This window comes from Triturus cristatus, chromosome 6 (genome assembly GCF_964204655.1).
Source record: "Triturus cristatus chromosome 6, aTriCri1.1, whole genome shotgun sequence".
In the NCBI taxonomy this organism is placed as follows: domain Eukaryota; kingdom Metazoa; phylum Chordata; class Amphibia; order Caudata; family Salamandridae; genus Triturus; species Triturus cristatus.
Window position 1 is genome coordinate 1861261737 of NC_140589.1, and position 27084 is coordinate 1861288820.

Below are 27084 nucleotides of genomic sequence, written 5' to 3' on the forward strand. Positions count from 1 at the left end.
CTGGTGTGCGTAACAGTGTGCCATGTCCATCTACACACAGACACATGTTGGTTGCAGCAACAGCAGATGCTTTTGAGGGAACACCAACATCAAGCTAATGTGAACACACCACACATACATGACATAGTCACATCATGCACCGTGGGTAGTCACATGTCTGGTGTGGTAACCCCTGTAGCGGGCATCAGTACGACATGCACACATGTCAAAGGAGTGAAGGGCATGTCTGGCACATATAGCACCGTCACACATAACATCTGTACACATCTCATCATACATCTATTGCCTTCACAACTCAGGAGTAATGTGCCACCTCACAGCCTCTCACACCTGTGCCCCACACATGTAGTACTGGCCAGACAATGCCTTGATGTCCATCCATGGACAAGTATGTCAGCTCTATTCCTTTCTGTGTGCTGCCTGTCACCACTGTTATGTGTGTAAGGCACCGTACATTCGCTCTGAGGGCGTGTGTACGTTCCCTATCACTATGGGAGTGCTGCCGTAGGCCTACCCATAGTGATAGTGAGCGTACGCGCGTGTGTACGGTCCGTATCACTATGGGTACGCATACGCGAGCACACCCATAGTGATAGTGAGCGTACACGCGTGTGTACGGTCCGTATCACGATGGGTTTGCTCGCGTATGCGTACCCATAGTGATACGGACCGTACACACGCGCGTACACTCACTATCACTATGGGTGTGCTCGCATATGCGTACCCATAGTGATACGGAGCGTACACACGCCTGTACGGGCCGTTGCTATGCATTTGGGGTGCCCTAGGGCCCCAGAACGCACCGTACCTGTGTGTGAATCTCCAAATTACATAGGGGACACATGAGGGACAAGTATAAAGGCCTACATGCATGCTGGTTGTCATGGAGACCAAGTTTAAAGTATGAATTTTTTTCAGCAGGTGCACAGCAAAAGTCGGTTTGAATGAATCTACTTTGTTGCAAAGTGGTTGTGGAGTTTGCATCATGCTCAAGAAAAAAAAAGAGCAAAGCCACTGACTGTGCTAGGTTTAAAGGGATTGGAGGAAACATAGGATGCAAATGTGAGTGACCAATCACTCTGTACTCCTGTGCATGAAACAGGCCAGCAAGGCAGATATAAGGCAGCCAGGTCCCATGAGAGAGCACTTGCCTGCACATCTTTGGATTCTACGACACTGCTGCTGCTGGTGATTCCCTGGCACCATGTCAAGGTCTGTGGAGAGGGCCCAGCCTTTCACCCTGGAGGAGAATCTGGCATTGCTGGATGTGATCCTCCCACAGTACCCCCTGCTGTATGGGCGACCAGGGTTTCAGGTGAGTGCAGAGTCCACTAGCACAGACTGTGTCCCTTTTTTGTGACTGTGACGTCTGGCATTGTGTCCAGGTGTGACACACATGCAATGTACTGTAGGGGGGGTCCCAGGGGGGGAATGCCTGATGTCTCCCAGCCAGAGCATGCTGTGGTGCATGTCTGCCGTCCTCACTTGCATTGTGTTTACTGTGACAATCACTGCATGGTGCATGCCACATTCTGCCTGTCTTATCCTCCTGGGAATGTTGCCTCTACAGTCCTCATGTGATTATGTGGTCAGCCCAGTGTGACAGGTGCCTGTACCCACAGATGTGTGTTAGTTCTGTGTACCTGTGCTGAGAGTGACCACATGATGTGTTCGTACCCTGGACATCGGTGTGTGTGTAAGTCCCCTGTCATGTGGATGGGTGCATATGTGGAGTGTAGCACCCAAGCTGCATGAGGGATGGATATACCCTGCCCATCTGATGTGAGCAGGGAGCAGTGCTGTGTGTCTGACGTGCAGAGCCAGCCCCACACCTGTGAGCCCCCCGTCTAGTGGCACATGTGCAGAGTAAGGTTTGTAGCTGCATTTGGCAATGGCAGGTGAATGTCCTGTGCCTGTGTGTGTCTGTGTACTCTGCTGAGGTAGCGTCAGTGGCCTGTGGCATGTGACTGCTCTGAGGTGCTGCACATAATCCTGGTGTACCTTCTGATGCACAGTGTGAGTCTGGATCATTTATTGTGTCGTACCCCTCATGCCACCTGTGTACTTTCAATGGCACGTGGTGCATTTGCCATTACATAGAGAAAAATGTCCCTATGACAAAGGTGCAATGCTTTGGCTGCATACTATGCCTTGTTGAAACCAGCAAAATTGATCTAATGTGTGTCTCTGTGACATGTGGCAGGTGTATTGATGTAGACTCACTTTTTCAACCCCACAGGTAGGCGCCGCTGCCAAGGAGCAGATCTGGAGGGACGCCGTCAGTGCCGTGAGGAGGACGGATGGTCGCAAGCGGCGCCTGGCCCAGGTGAGAAAACGCTGGCAGGATATCCGGTGCTGGACGCTGAGGATCGCACGGGTCCTGCTGGGGGACTCACCTATGGGCCCTAAGAACCATGGGCGTCGCCGTCTGACCCACATCCACAAGCGTGTGCTGGCGGTGGTCTTTCCAGACATGGACAGGCGCTTACGGGAGAAGCAGCAGCAGGAAGGGGGTAGGTACATTTGTGTTTGTTGTGTGTCACCAGCATTTGCAAGTGCGCAGTTGCATGGATACACTGCCAGTGTTTAATTTTGCGGTGCAGGTCCTGTCACCCACAGTATAGCGATGCTGTCCTTCCTCCCTTCCCCTCCTTGCCATGTGTTCCCTGGTCTGTGTGTAGTCACTCTTTCACAAGGTCATCTGGGCTCGCAGTTAATCCACGTGACCAATGCTTGCAGCATCATGTGTGGGGGTGGTGTGTAACAGGTTTTGGCACCTTGCCTGTGCCCTGTCCAGTACAGTACATGTCAATTGGCACTGATGCTGAGTCCAGACATAGGAGTATGTCTCTGAAGTGTAATGCCTTACAGCAAGCATGTCCTATGTTGTGGCCTGTGACATGATGTGCATGAGTGTGCGATACGCAGAGTGCAGGGATGGTGGACTGTGTTGCAGTCATTACCATTCAGGACCATGGAATATTCTGGCCACTACTGTCCCCTGGGGCATACTTTGCTAGGTATCATGTGTGTCATCACAATATGTGGACACTCTCAGTGTCTACAGCATAGGATGTGCTCTGTGCCATTGTCCCCTGGCACCATGTATATTTACGTAACGTGTTCTACAAGTGTCCACTGTACAGCCTGACCTAATTTTCCTCGTTCATACTCACGGTGGCCAGTGCCTGTGTGTCTTGTTACAATTACTGATGATGGCCATTTGTAAATGAGATCGTTGTACAGGCGCACATGGGGTATTTTGGGTGCAATATGGGTTTCTGGCAGCCCATGTGTATTTCTCCCAGACTAAGAGATGCAAGTGCTTCCTGTGTCTCATCACATTGTCTCGTGTAGGGGGTGGTTGGTGCGGGCAAGGCCTACATGTCGACCCCTGAAATCTCATTGCTCGGTCTGGCCAGTGTGTGCTGTTTGTCTGGACATACACTCAAGGTGCAGTGTCCCATTCATGTTGGGCATGTCTTTAAGTATTACCTTTGCAGCATGTGCCTCAAGTTCATGGAGATGGTCCCTGCTCATCCCTAGTTAGGGCAACGCTGTGTGGTGCAGATGCAGTGCTGGATTGGCCCCAGAGCCTGGCTCCTCTGTCCAATTCCATATCATGTCATTTGCAAATGTGTCATGCTCTCCATAGTTTCTCAGTGGCATGGTGGGTGAACCAACTGTGTGTTGCAGGGCCTATATATGTACCCTGTATTGTAGATGTTACTCATCTTTCATTTCAGGCTATGCACTGTAACCTATGTTGATTTGACTCATGTGACATATGTATACAGGTGTCTGATTAATTCCTGTTTATTCACCTTGCCCACAGCATCGTCGGGGGACACGGATGGAGACACCGGCACGGACCGTGTGGAGGGACCGGGCACCAGTGCCAGCAGTGACACCTTAGCTGGCACATCGAGTGTAACTGAGGCCGAGGGGAGTGAGCCGGAGGACCTGTCCACTGCCACCACAGATTATGAAGCTGACGGGTCCGAGGCTGAGCACTCCGAGGGGGTGGAGGCTGCTCCAACAGCTGACAGCAGCACAACATCTCTCCCTGCCCCCTCCATTGCCATCACCGGCCTCCCACTTGCTTGTTATGTTATGTTATGTTATACGGGGTTTTGTTAAGCGCTCAGCTACTCAAGCAGAGTGTCCCGGCGCTGTCCGACCCGAAACCACAGAACTCTAACTGGGGGAAAGAGGCTTATTGGCTAAATAGCCAGGTTTTGAGCTCTTTTCTAAAAGACAGCAAGCTCTCACTCTTCCTTAAAGAAAGTGGGAGGGCATTCCAAGCCCGGGGCGCAAGGTACTTGAAGGAACGTCCACCAATACGGGCGCGCCTGATTGCTGGGACCGTGGTGAGGGATAGAGACGCCGAGCGCAAGGCTCTGGCTGGTCTATAGAGGGTGATCCTCTTCCTAAGGTAGCGAGGGCCCACACCTTGGAGGATTTTTAAAGCCAGGGTGAGCGTTTTGAATTCAATGCGCCTCTGGATAGGCAGCCAGTGAAGGGTTTGCAGCAAGCCGGTCGCATGGGCGCGATGACCAAGACCAAAGATCGCCCGAGCGGCTGAGTTTTGAACAATCTGCAGGCGCGAGAGGAGAGACTTCGGGAGGCCCAAATAAAGGACATTGGCATAATCTAGCCTGGATCCTATTAGGGCCTGCACTGTCGTTTTCCTATGGGCGATGGGGAGAAGGGGAAGAAATTTTCTAAGTGATTTCAAAACCCCAAAACACTGACCAACTAGACTCATAATTTGTGGTTTCAGAGTGAGAGGGGTGTCCATCTTAACCCCGAGATTTTTTGCCACCAGAGTTGCATTAGAGGGGGGAGACATATCCATCGGCCACCAGGATTTCCAACAAGTATCTGGAGGACAGCCAAAAAAGAGAACCTCGGATTTATCCGAGTTACATTTGAGTTGATTCTCTTGAAGCCAATTGAAAACTGCCTCCAGGCAGCCTTTAATGAGATCACCATCAAAGTCCATATCTTTCCCGCAAGAGAAAAGGAGCTGGGTGTCATCAGCATATGAGACAATCTGGGCACCAAAAGACTCAGCGAGTGCCGCCAGAGGGGAGATATAGATATTAAAAAGAGTTGGGCTCAGGATTGATCCCTGAGGGACACCCACATCCATAGGCGGCACTACCGCGGAGTGTGGGGGTGCCCAGACTGTTTGTTGGCGGTTGGTCAGAAAAGACGAAAACCAGTTGAACACCGTTCCTCCAACACCGATCTCCTCAAGGCGCGCCAGAAGGCGGCCGTGAGGGTCGATAGTTGGCATGATTAGTGTGATCCAAGGAAGGCTTCTTCAGCAGTGGAACGACCATCGCTCGTTTCCAGATGGACGGTACTGTCCCTGTTTCTAAGGAGCGATTTATGATGGGGTTAACCATCGGGTTGAGCACATGGGCTACTTTAGCCAGCAGCTTAGCGGGGCAGGGGTCCAACGGAGAGCCCGATCTTATTTTTAAGAGAATTTCCAAAGAGGCATGAAGTTGGATAGGAGGGAAGCTCGTCAGGCTGGGTTGACCCTGCTCAGGCACCTCAGACGGGGTTTTAGGACAGGACAGTCCTCCCGGAACGAGAGAGGTAAAAGTTGCCTGAATACTCCTGATTTTATTGGAGAAGAAGCTGGCTAATTGAGAGACCCACGTCTCCGAGAAGGAACATTTGAGGGAGCTGGCAGCAGGAGAGGTGAATTCTTTCACAATAGCAAAGATTTCTTTACTAGTATTCGCCGCTTCTTCAATCCTTTGGGTGAAGTACACTTTTTTGGCTACATAAATTTCTTTATGATAGGCCTTAATACAGGACCTATAGGCCTCCTTTAGTGGATCTAAATAATTGGCACGCCAAGCTCTCTCGGCCTTCTTACAGAGCCTTCTACTGGCATTGAGAGCAGGCGTGAACCAGGGGCCAGAGGCACGTGAAGATTTCTTGAGGGAACGCTTAGTCCTCCAAGCACTGTGCTAGCCATGTTTGGAAACGAGAGAGGTCCAGTTCTAGGTCCCCAGTAAGAGAACAGGGGTGAGAGAGCCTATATTGCTCAATCATTTCAGGTGTAACTAGATGAAAGGGTCGTGACAGCCGGGTCTGACAGCCGACAGGTCTACCAGTTACAGCGGACCTGGACTGAATCTTAAAAGCTAGTAGAGAATTGTCCGACCATAAGACGGGAAGAGGGGGCGCAACAGAGATGGAAGAGGTAGAAAAGATCTGATCCAACGTGTGCCCTCTATCGTGGGTCGGCGATATCACGTAGGGTAAAAGGCCCAGAGGTGCAGTGGTATCTAGTATTTTGATAGTGTCAGCGGCATCCAAATTATCAAAATGCACGTTAAAATCGCCCAAAAGGATAAAATGTTTAAATTGAAGACTCAAGGTTGATATAATAGTGTCAAGCTCTTCGCTAAAAGATCCCAAGGGGCCTGGAGGTCTATATATCAACAGACCGGCACAGGATTGAGCAGGTGAAAAAGACAGGCAAAAACCCAAGGCTTCTACCCCGTGAATTTCATTAGTAGGAATAATGGAGCATTCATACCGTCTGTCTATCAGCAGTGCTACTCCCCCTCCCTTTCTATTCATCCTGTCTTTTCTAAGTACGTAATAATTAGGGGGCAAGGCATTGGCAATATCCGGGCCGGAAGTATCATCAAGCCATGTTTCAGTAAGAAAGAGACAGGCTGGCTTGAAATCAGTAAGGAAGCTGAACAGATCCTGAGCATGCTTGCTAGCCGAACGAGTGTTTAAAAGAGCACAACTGTAAGAGCAGTCATCAATGTTATGAATCGTCGTAGTGGTTATATGCCGGCTAAGCTTGGAAGCCATTAGCTCCACCCGGTCCCATCCCAAAGACCAACCACAACCCGGAAAACTCAGGTTCTCCCTGGTACCAGGGTCACACACACCGCAGTTGCTGCGCAGGCCAGTTCTTAAAGCAAGCAGCTGAGGGCCTGTGTACTCCACAATTCCGCACCCGTCCGCATCCGGGACGCTGACGGGCGCAGACGGGCTTTCCTTAGGCGCTCCTTTGGCGCCGGAGAGGCGCCTCCGCACTGTGCATCTGCTGCGCGGAGTCATCACCGTCTGATTTTATACTTCCCGCCCGTGAGGCAGCAAGCCTAGTCCGCCGACCAGCGAGCCTGCCTCACTCAAGATGGCCACCGTCCCAGTGCGACTATCCCGCTGTACAACAGACCAGCGAGAGGGTCGCCCGGAGAGCCCAGCAGGAAGGAGGAGAGCGTGGAGCTGCGAGGCCACGACACCGGAGCAAGTGACTTCGCTCCGCTGCCCCCAGGTAAGAAGCGAGTCCCCTTAGCCCCAAACACAGCGAGAGTACAGGAAAGATCTCCCGGCTTTGCGCCTCAGGAGAGAATAGCAGCAGCAAGAGATGAAAGCAGAATAATACACTTCACACAAAACAGCATAGATTTAAAAACGATAAAACACAATTTTAAAACAACGCTTGTAAATAGTGCAAAGTAGGCAATAGCAACCCGCCGCCAAAAGGAGCTCACACCAAGGCAGCCGCCCAGGTAGAGTCCGTGGCAAAGGTCTGCTTGTGTCCCTTCCTGGCGTGCTAGGTCACCACGTGTCTCCTTCCTGCCAGGCACCGCACCCCCTGCCCCTGTATCCACTGCTGCCGCCAATGCCGAGTCTGTGGACATCCTGCGGCAGTTGCAGGTTGGTCAGGCTGCGATGCTTAATGTCCTCCATGGCCACGGCCAAGTGCTCACCAACATGGTGGCATACTTGGAGGGCATTTCAGCATCGCAGGCTGACCAACGCAACTTGCTGCGGTCTATTGACTCGACACTGTCTGCAGCAGTGGGTCTCCTGCAGCACTTCGTCCCACCCCCTACCCATGCCCCATCCACACTTTCCACTCCCATGCCTGTCCCACGTACACCTAGATGTCAGCATGCACACACCCCACCAGACACAGGCACCACACCAGCAGGGAAGGCAAAGCGCACACCTCCTGGCACGCACACACAGGGTGAAGTAGGCACACCCACTGGGTCGGGGGGGAAACGGAAGACACGCAGCCAGAGTGGGAGTCCACATTCCTCACGACCACCACCCTCCAAATCCACTCCCCTCAGCTCTCCTGGCCAAGAGTCGGACACAGGGTCAGTCCTGCCCAGTCTGTCCATCAGCCCCAGTGTGGCACCACACCCCGCAAGCGGTGGAGGAAGGACACCGGCAGGGGAGTTGAGTCCCCCCGTCCACACCCCCCCCAGTAGCGCTGCGACCCATCCCTGTGACCCCCCCCTCCCTGGGGCCTGTGGTTCCTTCGGGTGCAGGGGAGACGCTGAGCAACCTGGCAGTAGTGTGCAGCGCCGTGCTCGAATCCACCTTTGGCGCTGCCCCACCCCCTGTGTTGGAGTCGTCCGTCCCTGCACCCACAACACCTCCCCTTGCCCCTCCTGTCCCTAAGGTGCCTGGTCCTTCCCCCCAACATGATGCCCCCCCCTGTGGAAGACAAAGGAGTCTGACTGTGCAGGCAAGCTAGGGGACACACGTACCACTGTGTCCCCCATCCGGATTGGAGTCATGGACTGCCCTATGGGCCTTGTATATATTGACATTTATGTTGCTTTTTACTTACAGCATGCTGAATAAAGCAATTTGTTTTTTCCTTTGCACACTACTGTTTATCTGGTGTTGCTGTTGGTGGACCAGCTCCATGATTTTGGGTGGTGATAATGTGTTGGGTGTGTGGGAAATGTAGTCTTGTGCTGGTCATAGGGTGGACCCTGGTATCTGTGTGCCATCACAAGCTGTTGGCTAAATTACATTGTTCATGTAAGCAGTTACTGCATGGTGACATCGTCCCAAGGTGGGTTCCTTCCTCTGTGTAACCTGACATCTTCCCTGCAGGGTGTTTCCACTATGTGGTGCTGAGCTGTGTCTACATCAGCTGGGGATGTGACAGACTCCTTCAACTTTGCACATGCATGCTGTGCGATGTCGCCACCTGCATCATTTGTGGCATCCTTGGTGGTCACTGTACTTGTGTGTGTAGACTGTTGAGAAGACTTCATGTGGACATGTTCTCTTTTTGGCTCAATGCATGTGTGTACTCCCAGCCTCGCACACATGTGGTACATGTACTGCAGGGTCTTTGTGCACCTGACTGACATTTGTGGGCATTGTATCTGTGGGTACTCCACCCTTTGCATTCCATGTGCACTTCTGGGAGGACTCTACACCCACCCCTCCTGTGTCTGGGCACTGCTGGGAGGACTCTGAACCCACCCCTCCTGTGTCTGGGCACTGCTGGGAGGACTCTGCACCCACCCCTCCTGTGTCTGGGCACTGCTGGGAGGACTCTGCACCTACCCCTCCTGTGTCTGGGCACTGCTGGGAGGACTCTGCACCCACCCCTCCTGCGTCGGGGCACTGCTGGGAGGACTCTGCGCCAACCCCTCCTGCGTCTGGGCACTACTGGGAGGACTCTGCACCCACCCCTCCTGCGTCTGGGCACTGCTGGGAGGACTCTGCACCCACCCCTCCTGCGTCTGGGCACTGCTGGGAGGACTCTGCACCCACCCCTCCTGTGTCTGGGCACTGCTGGGAGGACTCTGCACCCACCCCTCCTGCATCTGGGCACTGCTGGGAGGACTCTGCACCCACCCCTCCTGTGTCTGTGCACTGCTGGGAGGACTCTGCACCCACCCCTCCTGCGTCTGGGCACTGCTGGGAGGACTCTGCACCCACCCCTCCTGCGTCTGGGCACTGCTGGGAGTGATAGGCACCCACCCCTCCTATGTCTGGGCACTGTTGGGAGGACTCTACACCCACCCCTCCTGTGTCTGGGCACTGCTGGGAGTGATAGGCACCCACCCCTCCTATGTCTGGGCACTGCTGGGAGGACTCTGCACCCACCCCTCCTGTGTCTGGGCACTGCTGGGAGGACTCTGCACCCACCCCTCCTGCGTGTGGCCATGTACGCTCCATACATACACTGTTGGGGTGGGGGTATGCTCCATACATACGTGGGTGTGGGTACGGTCCATTCATACACGGTGGGGGTACGGTCCGTACATACACTGTTGGGGTGGGGGTACGCTCCATACATACGCGGGTGTGGGTACGGTCCATTCATACATGGGTGTGGGTACGGTCCATTCATACACAGGTGTGGGTACGGTCCATTCATACACGGGTGGGGGTACGGTCCGTATATACACTGTTGGGGTGGGGGTACGCTCCATACATACGCGGGTGTGGGTACGGTCCATTCATACACGGGTGTGGGTACGGTCCATTCATACGCGGGCGTGGGTACGGTCCATTCATACACGGGTGTGGGTACGGTCCGTACATACACTGTTGGGGTGGGGGTACGCTCCATACATACGCGGGTGTGGGTACGGTCCATTCATACACGGGTGGGGGTACGGTCCGTACATACACTCTTGGGGTGGGGGTACGCTCCATACATACGCGGGTGTGGGTACGGTCCATTCATACACGGGTGTGGGTAAGGTCCATTCATACACAGGTGGGGGTACGGTCCATTCATACACAGGTGGGGGTACGGTCCGTACATACACTGTTGGGGTGGGGGTACGCTCCATACATACGCGGGTGTGGGTACGGTCCATTCATACATGGGTGGGGGTACGGTCCGTACATACACTGTTGGGGTGGGGGTACGCTCCATACATACGCGGGTGTGGGTACAGTCCATTCATACACGGGTGTGGGTAAGGTCCATTCATACACAGGTGGGGGTATGGTCCGTACATACACTGTTGGGGTGGGGGTACGCTCCATACATACGCGGGAGTGGGTACGGTCCATTCATACATGGGTGGGGGTACGGTCCGTACATACACTGTTGGGGTGGGGGTACGCTCCATACATACGCGGGTGTGGGTACGGTCCATTCATACACGGGTGTGGGTACGGTCCATTCATACACGGGTGGGGGTATGGTCCGTACATACACTGTTGGGGTGGGGGTATGCTCCATACTTACGCGGGTGTGGGTATGGTCCATTCATACACGGGTGGGGGTACGGTCCGTACATACACTGTTGGGGTGGGGGTACGCTCCATACATTCGCAGGTGGGGGTACGCTCCATTCATACACGGGTGTGGGTACGGTCCATTCATACACGGGTGTGGGTACGGTCCATTCATACACGGGTGGGGGTACGGTCCGTATATACACTGTTGGGGTGGGGGTACGCTCCATACATACGCGGGTGTGGGTACGGTCCATTCATACACGGGTGTGGGTACGGTCCATTCATACGCGGGTGTGGGTACGGTCCATTCATACACGGGTGTGGGTACGGTCCGTTTATACACGGGTGGGGGTACGGTCCGTACATACACTGTTGGGGTGGGGGTACGCTCCATACATACACGGGTGTGGGTATGGTCCATTCATACACGGGGGTGGGTACGGTCCATTCATACACGGGTGGGGGTACGGTCCGTACATACACTGTTGGGGTGTGGGTACGGTCCATTCATACACGGGTGGGGGTATGGTCCGTACATACACTGTTGGGGTGGGGGTATGCTCCATACTTACGCGGGTGTGGGTATGGTCCATTCATACACGGGTGGGGGTACGGTCCGTACATACACTGTTGGGGTGGGGGTACGCTCCATACATTCGCAGGTGGGGGTACGCTCCATTCATACACGGGTGTGGGTACGGTCCATTCATACACGGGTGTGGGTACGGTCCATTCATACACGGGTGGGGGTACGGTCCGTATATACACTGTTGGGGTGGGGGTACGCTCCATACATACGCGGGTGTGGGTACGGTCCATTCATACACGGGTGTGGGTACGGTCCATTCATACGCGGGTGTGGGTACGGTCCATTCATACACGGGTGTGGGTACGGTCCGTTTATACACGGGTGGGGGTACGGTCCGTACATACACTGTTGGGGTGGGGGTACGCTCCATACATACACGGGTGTGGGTATGGTCCATTCATACACGGGGGTGGGTACGGTCCATTCATACACGGGTGGGGGTACGGTCCGTACATACACTGTTGGGGTGGGGGTACGCTCCATACATACGCGGGTGTGGGTACGGTCCATTCATACACGGGTGTGGGTATGGTCCATTCATACACAGGTGGGGGTACGGTCCGTACATACACTGTTGGGGTGGGGGTACGCTCCATACATACGCGGGTGTGGGTACGGTCCATTCATACACGGGTGGGGGTACGGTCCGTACATACACTGTTGGGGTGGGGGTACGCTCCATACATACGCGGGTGTGGGTACGGTCCATTCATACACGGGTGTGGGTAAGGTCCATTCATACACAGGTGGGGGTATGGTCCGTACATACACTGTTGGGGTGAGGGTACGCTCCATACATACGCGGGTGTGGGTACGGTCCATTCATACATGGGTGGGGGTACGGTCCGTACATACACTGTTGGGGTGGGGGTATGCTCCATACATACGCGGGTGTGGGTACAGTCCATTCATACATGGGTGTGGGTACGGTCCATTCATACACGGGTGGGGGTACGGTCCGTACATACACTGTTGGGGTGGGGGTATGCTCCATACTTACGCGGGTGTGGGTATGGTCCATTCATACACGGGTGGGGGTACGGTCCGTACATACACTGTTGGGGTGGGGGTACGCTCCATACATACGCAGGTGTGGGTACGGTCCATTCATACACGGGTGTGGGTACGGTCCATTCATACACGGGTGGGGGTACGGTCCGTACATACACTGTTGGGGTGGGGGTATGCTCCATACTTACGCGGGTTTGGGTATGGTCCATTCATACACGGGTGGGGGTACGGTCCGTACATACACTGTTGGGGTGGGGGTACGCTCCATACATACGCAGGTGTGGGTACGGTCCATTCATACACGGGTGTGGGTACGGTCCATTCATACACGGGTGGGGGTACGGTCCATTCATACACGGGTGGGGGTACGGTCCGTACATACACTGTTGGGGTGGGGGTACGCTCCATACATACGCGGGTGGGGGTACGGTCTGTACGTACCCGTGCCCACGCTGTGGAGTGCTTGTGCGGGCCATACCCAGGCCTTTGGCACATGGGTACGGGCCGTACCGCCACTGTTGGGGTGACGTGGGTGTGGGCGTGGTACGACTCGTACCCACGCTCTTAAGGCGTGGGTACGGTACGTACCTGTATTGTTGTGTTGCCAGTTCGCGTCATCGCCCACTTCCGTTGTGGCGGACGCTGGCGTTGCTGGACACGCCCCCACCCCCTCGAAGTGACCAGGGCCTGGAGGTCAGGTGTGTCCAGGGCATGTGTGCTGTGTGACTTGGGTGGGGGTTTTGTGTCCTGCCCCTGCCCATGCCCCCCCCCCTTTGCCCCTGGGTGTTGTTCTGACCTTCTGCGGCATCTGCGTCGATACCTGTAGAGGAGGTCGACCAGTAGGTTCGGGTCCATGTCTGTCCGTCACGTACAGGTGCTCCTTGTGCGCGTCGTCCTGATTTCCCGGCAGTTTTTGGCTGCCGGAAAATATTCTCCGCGCGGGATGACGTCGGTGCGAATCGTACTTCCTGGTTCGTGGAACGCAGGCTGCATGCGTCCCGACGTCACGTCGGCGCTTTTCCGGATGTCATTTGTGTGTATATTTTCCTCGGTTGGTGTTTTGTACGATTCGTACGGAAATAGTGTTTCCGTGCGAATCGTACTTTCATGTTTGTAAATTACGCTCCGACCGACGGTTCGTACCCGGTTTCTCCAGGATCGTAATCGGCACCTAAATCTCTAATAGGCATGATGTACACACATTTACATAGTTTCAAAGTAGATGGTAATGAAAAATTAGCCGACCGCTGGAGTCAAACCCTGGGTGTAGTGGTTTCACCCGACATGATTAAACAAGCGTTAGGTAATGTGAAGGAGTCGGTGCACTTCGTGAATCTGCAACTTCAGCAATTTTGTACTACTTGTATGTTATATTATACCCCGTCTAGAATCGCTAAATGGGCTCAAGGAAATATTGTAGGAGAGAAAAAATATTGTCCTAAGTGTGGTTTATACGCTGCTAATTTATTACACATGTTTATTTCATGCCCAGCACTTACGGTTTTCTGGCAGAAAATAGAACAGTTACTTCAGGTCAAACTTGGGTTAGATAGACCACTGACTGATCTTGAAATTATGTTGGGATACAAAGAGAATCATTCAGATATAGCACGCCTTTTTTCAATATTGATGGCCTCTGCAAGACTGGCTATTGCCAGGTCTTGGATTTCTCCCACACCTCTGTTGGTTGATGAATGTTGGGTTATTATCAAAGAAACTTATGGCTTAGAGGCCGCTCTGGCAAAGGCTAGGGGAACTCGTTCCTTAGTTAAATTAGAAGCGTTGTGGCGACCTATGGCCTTCTGATTATATAATTGTATATTATTTTGTGCTAATATATACTTGTGTTTATATGGTCCCTCATGTTTAGTGTATTATTGTACGATTATTATTATTCCTTCTCCTTGTCATTATTTCTTCCGATTCTTTTTCCAATTCTTTTTCTCTTTTGCTTTCCTTATATGATCGAGGTATATTTCTGTATGTTGTTTGCTTTATTGTATCTATGTGTCAATTATGATGATGAAAATAATTTTTTTTTTTTAAAAACGAAGCTAATGACAGGTATCTGTCACATTCAGGGTAGTGCCCTATTTCATAACTTGAGTGTGGAACATTCTTCCATCTTCCCTGGATGAGCTGTGAAGCACCTACATCTGAAAATGGTTACCCGAGAGCCATCTACTTATGTACTCATTGTTTATTACACACAAAGTTGTACTAGAAAGAGTGCTTAAGAAAATGGTCTAAATTTAGTGTTGCAAAATTCAGTCTAAACATATTTGCACAGGTGCATTGCTGTTTATGTGCAAAAATGAGTTGCAATGTGTCTGTCCAGGATGTGGCTGAGCTGGGAGTGTGATCAGGGAATATTGAAGGACATTGTGCATTCACAAACTGGTACACTCCTCAAGGTAAATATCGTTTACAGCACCTGCCATTACAACGCAAGTTGTTACAACGATGCGTTGTTAGATTCCATGCCATTACAAAGCAAGTAGTTACAACGGCTTGCTGTAGGGGGCAGAGGTGTTGGATTTGTTGGATTTTCAATCCAAAACCTTCCCTACTGTAGCATACACTGTAATTTGAATAGTAAATTATACTATTTCAAACTCCAGCGCTCCCCTACAGCAAGTCTATGTAACGACTTTTGTTGTAATGGCATGCGATGTCACAACGCATCGTTGTGTAACGACTTGCGTTGTAATGGCATGCAAAGTAAAGGTATGTATTGGAACAAATGCCATTCCTCCTCAAGCTACATCAAAGAATGTGTAATGAGTATGTCATTGGATGCTTCTTCAAAAGAACTGGCTTTTTTCTGTTGTCCTATATATCATAGCACCTGGGCTGCAAGATCCTTGCTGAAAAATTTAGTTTTCAATCCTTTGTTCTGACTCTGTCTCTGAGGTGCTCGTCCTTCACCTACGTAGGTGTACGGTCATGATCTTTGCTGATGAACCTTGAATAGGACATCAGTGCATACCTAAATATCGAGTATTTGCATAATATGAAATACATGGTAGAATACGTTGTGTGCCTTGTCTGCCTAACCCACAATGTTTCAGTTATATCTGTGATTATGGTACTGAACATGGTGAAGTGAATTCAAGAATCCGAAGAAATTGCACAAAATGAGCAGAAAATATAAAACTCTGTTTTGTCCTGTGAGATTTGTGAAGGGAGTGTTAGGTTAAATTGGAATGCTCATAGTTGTATTTCTCTTTGTATGTTGAAAGTGCAATTTTAGAAAAGTTTGTCCTGGCCAGTCAAGTGTTAACCTGGGCTGCATTTAGTGTTGAGGGAATACCATTTTCTAACATTTAAAGGTGGAAAGGCCTGTTCAGCTGACCCCAGTCCCTCATAGATGTCAGAATCCAGGAGTAACTTTGAGTTCCTCTTGATACAGTCAGATAAATCACAATAGACTCCAACCATAACAAATATATCTTCTAAACCTCTCCTTAATATTCTATCATTACATAATATGAAACATCAGGAGTAGCTCTCTGAATCCTGAAATCCTTGAGTAATGTTGTACAGCTCTCAACAGAATAAATTATTGTTTTCTGTTTATGCTATTGTTTTTTCCTCTACCATCCTTTTCCCTCCCATTTGGAAATCTATTTACATTATTCTTCCTGTATTTCATGCTCACCTCCATCATGCTGTGTAAGATTTCCACTTCCGGATTGTAAGTTTCATTTTCTGATCTTATGCAGAAAATGATCTGTAAGTGAATGATTTACTCCATATTATTAGCAAAGAATCCTGTTCCAGATAAATAATTCAGATTGAAGTCAAAGATGGGTTATGTCATTTACACATGTCTGTCTTTTCTTAGAAGTAAAACCTGGTGACTGTCCCAGGCCAATTTCATTCTGCGATCGCCCTCCCCCGTACAATCACAAGTGTAGCAAAGACAGAGACTGCCCGGGAGAGAAGAAGTGCTGCTTTGAGATTTGCAATCAGGAATGCAAGGATCCTGTGCCAGGCAAAAACCACTCAAACAAAAGTGAACAGAAAATCTTCTAATATGTAGAAGGCGTGAGAATACCTCTGTTACAGGATTCTCCTCTCTAGGAGAATTTGCATGCGAAATTGCCCTCATTATAGAAATATAGCACTATTTTCTCCTACCGTCTAACTCTACCACAAGTTGTCTGTGTTTTGAAAGCCGCCATGTGTTCTTCAGGTCCGTTAAGAGACAAGAATTTTCTTACGATACCTTCTGAGGCATGTAGTCAATCATCAGAATCTGGACAAGGAATGGACAAAGCCCTTTGTGCAAGGAGAAAAAAGGGGACAAGAGGAACTGCTTAGGTCTCAACTAGTCCTCAGTGAAATAAAAAGATAATGAATGTCAGCTGTAAAGTACTGTGATCCCAAAAAAGGCTCAATATGGTAGAGAAACGACATTGCGCCAATGATGTACCATTTGGAAGAGTTACTTCCCACATATAGTAAATACGTAATGATTAAACCACCACCTTCAGATGATAATGACTGACACTGACTGCTAAACAGAGAAAGTGAATGATTAAGGATAACATGAGCAGGTACTGTCTGTATCTTTAGAATTTAGCAAAATCCCAATATTTAGAAACTAGCGCTTACCTCATCCATGTTGCTGCCTCCCTGCATTTACCTAGATTTACCACTATTTGTCATAGACAGGTTTTGAGAACCGTGACCTAGAATGTAAGATTTAAGCTAAAATAGTTTTTATTCTTGATTAAAGGAAAACCAGAAGACATTCTGCAGCGTTCCTTCGTAATCAAGATTTTGTTCTCGCAATAATAAAATGCCCGACCATTACAGGACATTAGCCAAATTCTTTTCCCAAAAATATATTGCAGACATATCTCTTCTGTGCAGCTAGGTGTACTGGTCTTCTTAACCTAGGAAGGAGAATGTAGTTAATAGAAAGACAGCAATCATTCTTATTAGTGATTTTTGTTGCACATACTAGTTACAAAACAGTCAAAATTAAACATCTTTGAGATGACAAAAGGCACCTGAGTGCATGTATGTGCATATGTAGACTCAAACTAATCCAGCTGCAAGAATTGTATTGCATTATTGGTGACTGGTGAACCAATAAACTGCACGGCGTAAATACTTCAATTGCTTTTATCACGCAAAGTAAGAGAGCCCAAAATATTTTTGGTAAGAATAATGAGGCTCTGCCATTGAGAAAGTGATTAAAATGGGGACAAATATTTGATTTTTTCAACACAGGTTGTGCACAAATATTCATCAAAAATATCACAAATATTTTGTGTCATTGTCCACTGACTTAAGGATAATAACTTCCAGCCAGGAATGTGTATTTGGCCTCTAAATGGGGGATGTGTGGCAAACTACTTCTGAACTAGTTTGCTCTCAGGCAAAACCTGGTACACATTACAAATAAAATTCTACTAAAATTATCACAAATCTTCATTCACCTTTGAAATAGATTTTTCGAAGCAAGTGAAAAAAAACTGTAAATTATTTTTCTGCTGCATTCTGAGTGGGGATTGAAAATAAATAAAATATTTTCAGCTAGGGCTTGTCATGAAAGATCTAGGATTTACTACAGAGTGAAAATCCTTAACCAGGTTACCATTATAAGAGAGCCCTATGCGCTCACTGCATGTCCTCAATTAAAGCAAACCTCATGCATGAGCTTCTTGTTGTGTTCACCAATATTGTCAAACTTAGACCTTGAAATAATTGCCTAAGAGATCACCACTGTTCCAAATGACAAATGTAACTTGTGCCCCGCCTTGAAACTGCTTCCTGTGCTCACCTTTTGTGCCATACTAAAGGGGGAATTATCATAAATACAATACCTGATATGTCCCTCAGTGTTGCTGTACTAATTCAGGCAGAAGGCCTTCAATGTACATAGGTAGTGCCAGATGTAACGTTTTCCTCTGTCTGTAAAGTACCTTCCTCATGTTGCAGATGTCAAGGACAGCCTGTGATATAAGAGAGACAAGACATGACAGAGAAACACAATCAAACCTGGACTTTACAGTCGCTCATAAACAACTCCCCCTAAACCCTGCTAATTACCAGAACATTACTTGGGTCATCATCTGCTATCATGGTTTGGTTCAAGAAAAGACACAAAGTAACACATTCAAATTATTTTCAGTTTTACCAAAGCCAGGAATGTGCCCCAAAGACAACAAGAAGTGCATAAAACCAGATGTCCCACAGTGCAAGAGTGATGATGACTGCAAAAAGGATTGGAAGTGCTGCTTCTTCAACTGCGGATTAAAGTGCAAGGCTCCAGTGACAGGTACCACTGTCAGAAGTGTGTGACAACTGATGTTGGTGTGAAATCTTTGCTTGTGTTTCTGATTTTAGGCTCAGCTTGGTCTGTAGATAGGGGGAAGGGAACTGTACATACCTGAAATGTACTAGATGAATCTTATAAAACCTGCATTTGAAAGCTAACAACACCTTTCGAAGCAAATGACAGGTATCTGTCACATTCAGGGTAGTGCCATATTTCATAACTTGAGTGTGGAACAATCTTCCATCTTCCCTGGATGAGCTATGAAGCACCTACATCTGAAAATGGTTACCCGAGAGCCATCTACTTATGTACTCATTGTTTATTACACACAAAGTTGTACTAGAAAGAGTGCTTAAGAAAATGGTCTAAATGTACTTGTGCCAAATTCAGTCTAAACATTTTTGTACAGGTGCATTGCTGTTTATGTGCAAAAATGAGCTGCAATGTGTCTGTCCAGGATGTGGCTGAGCTGGGAGTGTGATCAGGGAATATTGAAGGACATTGTGCATTCACAAACTGGTACACTCCTCAAGGTAAACATTGTTTAAAACACCTGCCATTACAACGCAAGTTGTTACAATGATGCGTTGTTAGATCTTATACCATTACAAAGCAAGTAGTTAGAACGGCTTGCTGTAGGGGGCAGAGGGGTTGGATTTGTTGGATTTTCAATCCAAAACCTTCCCTACTGTTGCACACACTGTAATTTGAATAGTAAATTTTACTATTTCAAACTCCAGCGCTCCCCTACAGCAAGTCTATGTAACGACTTTCGTTGTAATGGCATGTGATGTGACAACACATCGTTGTAACGACTTGCATTGTAATGGCATGCAAAGTATAGGTATGTATTGGAACAAATGCCATTCCTCCTCAAGCTACATCACAGAATGTGTAACGAGTATGTCATTGGATGCTTCTTGAAAAGGGATCAGTGACTTAATATCGAGAGACAGAATATCGACTACACACAATATCGACGACAAAATATCGTATACCACTATATCGACCACCAATACTTAATTAATAATACACCAAAATATTGAACTCACTATATCGACTAAACAAAATATCGTTTCTAACATTATCGAAACACAAAAATCGATTATACAAATATCGATATACATACAATTAACTAACAAAGCACCATAATATCGAAAATCAAAATATAGACAGCCTACAATATCGCCCCTACCATAATATCGACTAATTATAAAACACATTACAACATGTAAATGCATATAAAACTGACTTTTTCCCAACATAAACATACATAATACAATTAATTAATATAAATCCATTTTACAAACACATGAAAACCAAATAAAATACCTTTTACTAAAACCACTTATAAAATTATAAATAGATATACTAAACTAAACAAACACCAACATATAAAACATCAAATTACTTATAAAAAACATTCAAACAATGAAATATACTTAAAATACATGACTACTACTTAATTAGCATCTTCCATATATGGAAACACCAAGAAAAAAAAATTCAAACTGAACACAACAACAAATCAGAATCGAAGACTAACTAAACCAACCAATGAAACGAAGTAACCAATTAATACAACAGTATAAAAAAATATATATTTACTCTTCTCCACTTCAAAACTACAAGAAAACTGAAGAAAAACGCTACCAGATTTGTTCCTAACAACAAGATATACTAAAGAAACAAAACCTCTAACAGAAACAAGTAAGTAAATAATGTTTGTTAAAACGTTTATTGTACTAACTATTTGTAAAAAATGCATACAATTTATATGTAACTAAAATACACTTTCATTTACTTATATCTCCACCACAGATACTTCCAAACACAAGAAAATTCCTCTACAAATAAAGAAAGACAGCTAATCAAAAAGTAAGTAATTTTTTGTGTATAAAACATTAATAATGGAAAAAAGTCGTAAGAAATACTATGAAATTAAACTAAACTACTAAATGCTTTAATGCATTTATATCTCCACTACAAACACTTCCAGCAATCTCCAAAATTATCTACAACATCAGAAAAAGTAAAGCTAATCAAAAAGTAAGTATTTCAATTAATGACTTTAAAATAAATAGATATTATCACTAATTAAAACAAACCCTTTCCCAATTCCCATATCACCTACAACAAATAATTGAAAATGTATTAACATTACATTTTATTTATCAACAGATATACCAACTCTATATGAAAATGAACAGCCAACAACCACCAAAAGAAAATTCTTTTCCACATCTACACCAAAATTGTAAGTATATATCAACAAATATACATCTTTCTAACACATTATTTCATGACATGATATTAACTTAATTATATCTACATTTTCTTTAGAAATAAAGACATCACCATGACTGAAGGCGCAGAATTCCTCCAATCACAAAAAGGAAAAATGCTCCTATGTTACATGGGTTATGTCTATACGCAAGAAAGACAGAAAGATTTAAAAGTCTTCTGGAAATGTAGCAAGTACTATGCTAACAAATGCTACGGAAGAGCCACAACTCAATATCAAAGAAGCAAGCACTAGCACAGAAAAACCCACTAGTGAAATATTAAAAGAACAGCTACTACAAATACCCCAACATGCATCTGGACAATTACCATCCATTGATGCATTAAAAAAATGATCATTAGACAAAAAAAGAAAACCACAGCTCCCATACCTATCCCTAAAACTTTCCAAGAAGTAAACATCCCACAAGAACTAAGCATTACCCATAATAAAGAGCCATTTATTTTCTTTGACAATAAAAACAGTGAAAAACGTATTATAATGTTTGCCACTGCAAATAACTTAACTAAACTCCAACAATGCAACACCTGGATGATAGATGGCACATTTAAAATATGTCCTAAGCCATTTTATCAACTGTACACAGTACATGCTATGTACCAAAACACTAACATTCCCTTCATCTACTGCTTACTCCCAAATAAAACTCAAAGTACCTATCTAGAAATTCTCAACAAAATAAAATCAGAAATTCCAAATTACTTCCCACATAAAATAATAATGGATTTTGAAATAGCCATGATTCATGCTATTTTAAAAACATACCCCCATACATCTATACAAGGATGCTACTATCATTTTAGTCAATGCCTCTGGAGATTTCTCCAAAAGTCAACACTGAGGTGCCGATTCGGATCCTGGAGAAACCGGGTACGAACCGTCGGTCGGAGCGTTTTCTCCGCACGACTCGTACCCGGGAAATAAACATTACAAACATGGAAGTACGATTCCCACGGAAACACCATTTCCGTACGATTTGTAAAAAACATCGACCGACGAAAATATACATACGAATGTGATCCGGGAATGCTCCGACGTGACGTCATCCCAGCCCTCATAGCAGTCCACCTGCTCTACAGGCACCGACGCAGACGCCGCAGAAGGTCAGAATAACACCCAGGGGCAAAGGGGGGGGCAGGGGCAGGACACATAACCCCCACACAAGTCACAAATCACACATGCCCTGGACATACCTGACCTGCAGGACCTGGTCACCTCGAGGGGGTGGGGGCGTGTCCAGCAACACAAGCGTCCGCCACAACGGAAGTGGATGTTGACGCGAACCGGCAACACAACAATACCGGTACGTACCGTCCCCAGGCCTTAAGAGCGTGGGTACGGGCCGTACATACACGGGTGGGGGGTACGGTCCGTACATACACTGGTAGGGTGGGGGTACGGTCCGTACATACACGGGTGGGGAGTTGGTACGCTGCATGCATACACTGTTGGGGGTTCGGCGCGTGCATCCGCGGCCGGGGGGCGTTTTGCGCGTACATGCGGGGTCTGTGGTGGGGTGTTCAGCACGTGTGCGGGCACGTGTCTCCATGCTTGCTATGGGAGTTCGGTCCGTACGGTGTTATTTCCATACAGTTGTGAAATCGAAAGGACGGGAGTGATCGTACTTGCGCGGTCTGACTTAATTTTTCCGATTCGTACGGTAAATCGTCCGGGGATGTGTCGGACACAATTTCCGACCCGAGGACGTGTGGGGAAATTTTCCGGGTGTGATTCGTATGGAGTTTTTCCCATGCAAATCGTACTTGGCAGTTTGTACGCTACTTGTACGATTCGGACGAAAAAAAGTCCAGATTCAATTCGGACGGGGGAAATTTTTCCAGGATCCGAATCGGCACCTGAGTGTGGAATACGTCACAGATAGCACCTTAGCATACAATATAACAAAATTAATAGCCCTAGCCTATGTCCCTGTCACTGACGTACCAGAACACTATAACCTACTAATAGAGAGTCCATTCTACAAAAGAAATGAAGAAAAGTTAAGTCCACTACTGGATTACTTTGAGGACACATGGGTAGGGAGACTACACCGATCAGGCCACAGAAGATTACCAAAGTTTCACATACCATGGTGGAACGTGTACCTCAGCACCCTAAACAAAGAAGCCAAAAGTAACAACGCCGTTGAAGGATGGCATAACGCCTTCCAGGCAACAACAGGGAGAGGTACACCCACACTTCAAAAACTACTACAAAGTATTCAAAAGGAGCAAAGCTACCAAGAACTAAGGATACAACAATCCATTACACTAATTAAACCTAAAGTAAGTAAGCAAACAAATAAAATGTATGAACTTCTCCAAAGCCAAGTTACACTCTATCCTACAACTCGAGGCTTAGAATACTTATCCCTAATTGCAAAAAGCATCCTCTAATTCAAATTTAAACATAAATGAAAACATTGTCATATAAATCACAACATATGCATAAATAAAATACTTCCATATTTTCATGAAACATTATTAATTTGTCAAATATATACAATTGATAAAATATTAAAAATATATTGACAAAATAATAATAATTAACAAAATACAATACATAGCAAAAGAGAAATAAATGACATTTCCCTCCCACATACCATTAAAACAATTACTTACAGTTGTTGTAGCACCAAATCCAATGAAAGAGAAGGTCAAAGTCCATCCAGGTGTCAATGTATCCCAAACAACGTTAAATAAGCCCAAAAAAAATGCAAAAATGCAAACATGTCCAAAAACATTTCCTCGAATCGATGAATCCAACTTTAAATGGCATAAAAAACCCGAAAAAATATAAAACGTAAAAAACGCTCCAAGAAAGTGGCAAAAATAAAGAGTGTGTTAAATAAGCATTAGTTCACTAAACTAATACACACCTCTTAAAAAAAAAACAGCAACATTCTCCAAAAAGCGACGTCGTCAAAGAGAAACCTGTAAAACAAAAAAAAACATACCCACCCACACAAAAATACATAAACACAACTTCTGAAAACGTTTAATAACATTTAATAACAATACACATAAAAATATCTACAAACACAACTACAGAAACACGAGTCCTAAAACACGTAACCTACTCGAAAATTCCCATAACGTAACACACACCTAAATTACACCAGAAACACAACCACCAAACTCTAAATACACTACAAACCAACAAACTACATCCAAATTACCTTTAAACCTAATTTAAACAATAATAAATACCTCTTACCTGCCTCCAAGCGACACAGCTCCCAACCGCGATCTCATCCCGGCGAAATAACCCAAAACGACACTAAGCGGTTACAAAAATAGTCCCCTTCAACAAAAAGGATTGAATAAATGAAAAGGTTACACTTAAATATAATAAAACATACAGTAAACTTACCGAAACTTTTACCAAAATATTTTCTAAAAGGTTAAAAAAAAATGATTAATTTCCCAAAATTTCGTAAAACTAGTACAACATTAATAATAAATTATAGAACACATATATTAATTTCTAATATGAAAAATCAATGGGATTATTAACTCTACATATCAAAATATAAAATAAATACATAAGTTGACAACAAAATACTAAACACCTAAATAATGTAAATATTATTATTATTAAATAAAACATATTAATAATATTAATTCAACATATCTACTATATATAAAAATATACAATTAAAGTTATAATATGTTTTGTTAAGTGCAATTAAATGAAAATGCAATATTCCTTTTACAACAATAATGAAAATATAACTAATTTATTTATTAATACTATTTATAATACACATATTAATAATATTAATACTCTATTAATTATATATATATTTAAACTGTTAGATGAAAATATGATCATTTTCTAAACTACAATATAAAAATGCTATATTGTATTAATCAATACTATTCCAACTCCACTCAGTATTAAATAAGGGAAGGTGCTGGATAGTAAATAAATATAATTTACTATTCCAATTCCATTCAGTATTAATTTAGGGAAGGTGCTGGATAGTAAATAAATATAATTGACTATTCCAAATCCAGTCAGTATTAATTTAGAGAAGGTGCTGGATAGTAAATAAATATAATTTACTATTCCTTTTTTCTTTTTTAGTTACTATTTTTATTGATAAATTTTTTCCCCCACATTTTATTTCCCCCCCCCCCCCCATTACATGGACAAGGCACAATAAGTTTCATAAGGCAGCCACATGCTCAACTACATATTCAAAAGAAAAATGGAAAGTGAAATATTACAATATACATACTACATACAGATCCTATCATAATATATACGGATACAAATAATATATGTTAACATTCCATAATACATACATTCCTCAAAATACCTTATTCAGTTCCAGCCTTCCATTGAATCAAAGGACCCCAGATTTGTATACCCAGCTTTTTACCCTTTCTCCCTTTCCTAGAGTAAATAGCTGTTTCCAATTTTTGTATTGACAAAGTTTTTCCTAGCCATTGATGATACGTAGGAGGATTTGGATCTAACCAAGTTGAGGCCACAAGCAGTCTAAAAATCGACATTGCTACAAACAGAAAATATTTACAATTAATTTGTCCGTTGGGGGATATTCCCAACAAAATAGTTGCTGAGTCCAACTCTATTGTTGTGTCTAAGGCATTCCGGAAAAAATTCCCGATATCTTGTTTTATCTTATCTAAGTGTGGACAAGTAGAGAAAATATGTAACAAATTGGCCTCCATACTGCCACATCTAAATCACGAGATGCCCGACACAGCCCCCCATTGAGCAATTTTCCATGGCGTATAATACAGGTGATACAGGCTCTTGTAGTGCTGGGCCTGAAGAGACGCTGAGCATAGTAATTTACATCCCATCTCAAGTGATTCAGAGAAAATATCTCTTTCTCTGGCTATATCTAAATCTGAGGACCATTTAATTATCCATTTGTCAAGATCATCCTTTTTTAACTTTGTCATTTCTAAATAAAATCTTTTTATAGTACAGTCATTACCTTTTTGTATGAGATCCATCATTATACTCCTCCCAAAGCCTAGAGCTCCCCCTTTTTTATTTAATATACAACTCCTTATTTGAAGGTATTTAAAGAAATGATTTGTGTTTAACATATACTTGTTTTTCAAATCTATAAATTGTAAGATGCCCTTATCATCCCACATATCACCAATCATTCTTATACCTTGACTCTCCCATTCCTCATATACCATTCCTGAGAACACAGCCCTAGGTAATGAGGGATTATTTTTGAATCTAGTATATACACTATATTTCCCTATTCCAACTTTTTTGGAAAATCCTTTCCATATGCTGTAGGCCGCCATAATTATCTTGAAACGTGTTCTTTTAAAGTAACTTCCATCAGTAAATCTTAAAAAAATATTTTCAGCATTTGTACCCAGAGCTAAACCATATATAGCCAGCGAGCCTGTCTTATCCCATCCAACCATCTCAGCCCCCCCAATTAATCCAGCCATTCCTTGTATTGCTGCAGCCTAATAATATACCTTTAGATCCGGCAGTGACCACCCCCCTCTCTCCCTGGGAAGGGACATATACCTCAATGCCCTCCGGGTTTTACCTCTAGCCCAAATAAAACGATTTACCATACTTTCGCAAATTTTAAACCACTTATTTTCAATTAGAAGAGGGATTGCCCTAAAGAGATACAACAGTTTGGGTAAGATCAGCATTTTAATAATATTAACTCGCCCAATTTATGATAAATGTAAGTTCTCATAACGATCCAAATCTTTTCTTGCCTTTTCGATTACTGGGGCAATATTATTATCCACCAAACTATCTAAATTAGACATAATATTAATTCCGAGGTATTTCCCTGCCGGCACTACTCTTCTATCTTCACAAGGTGTAAAAGAGTTTTTAATAATCTGGGTTTTA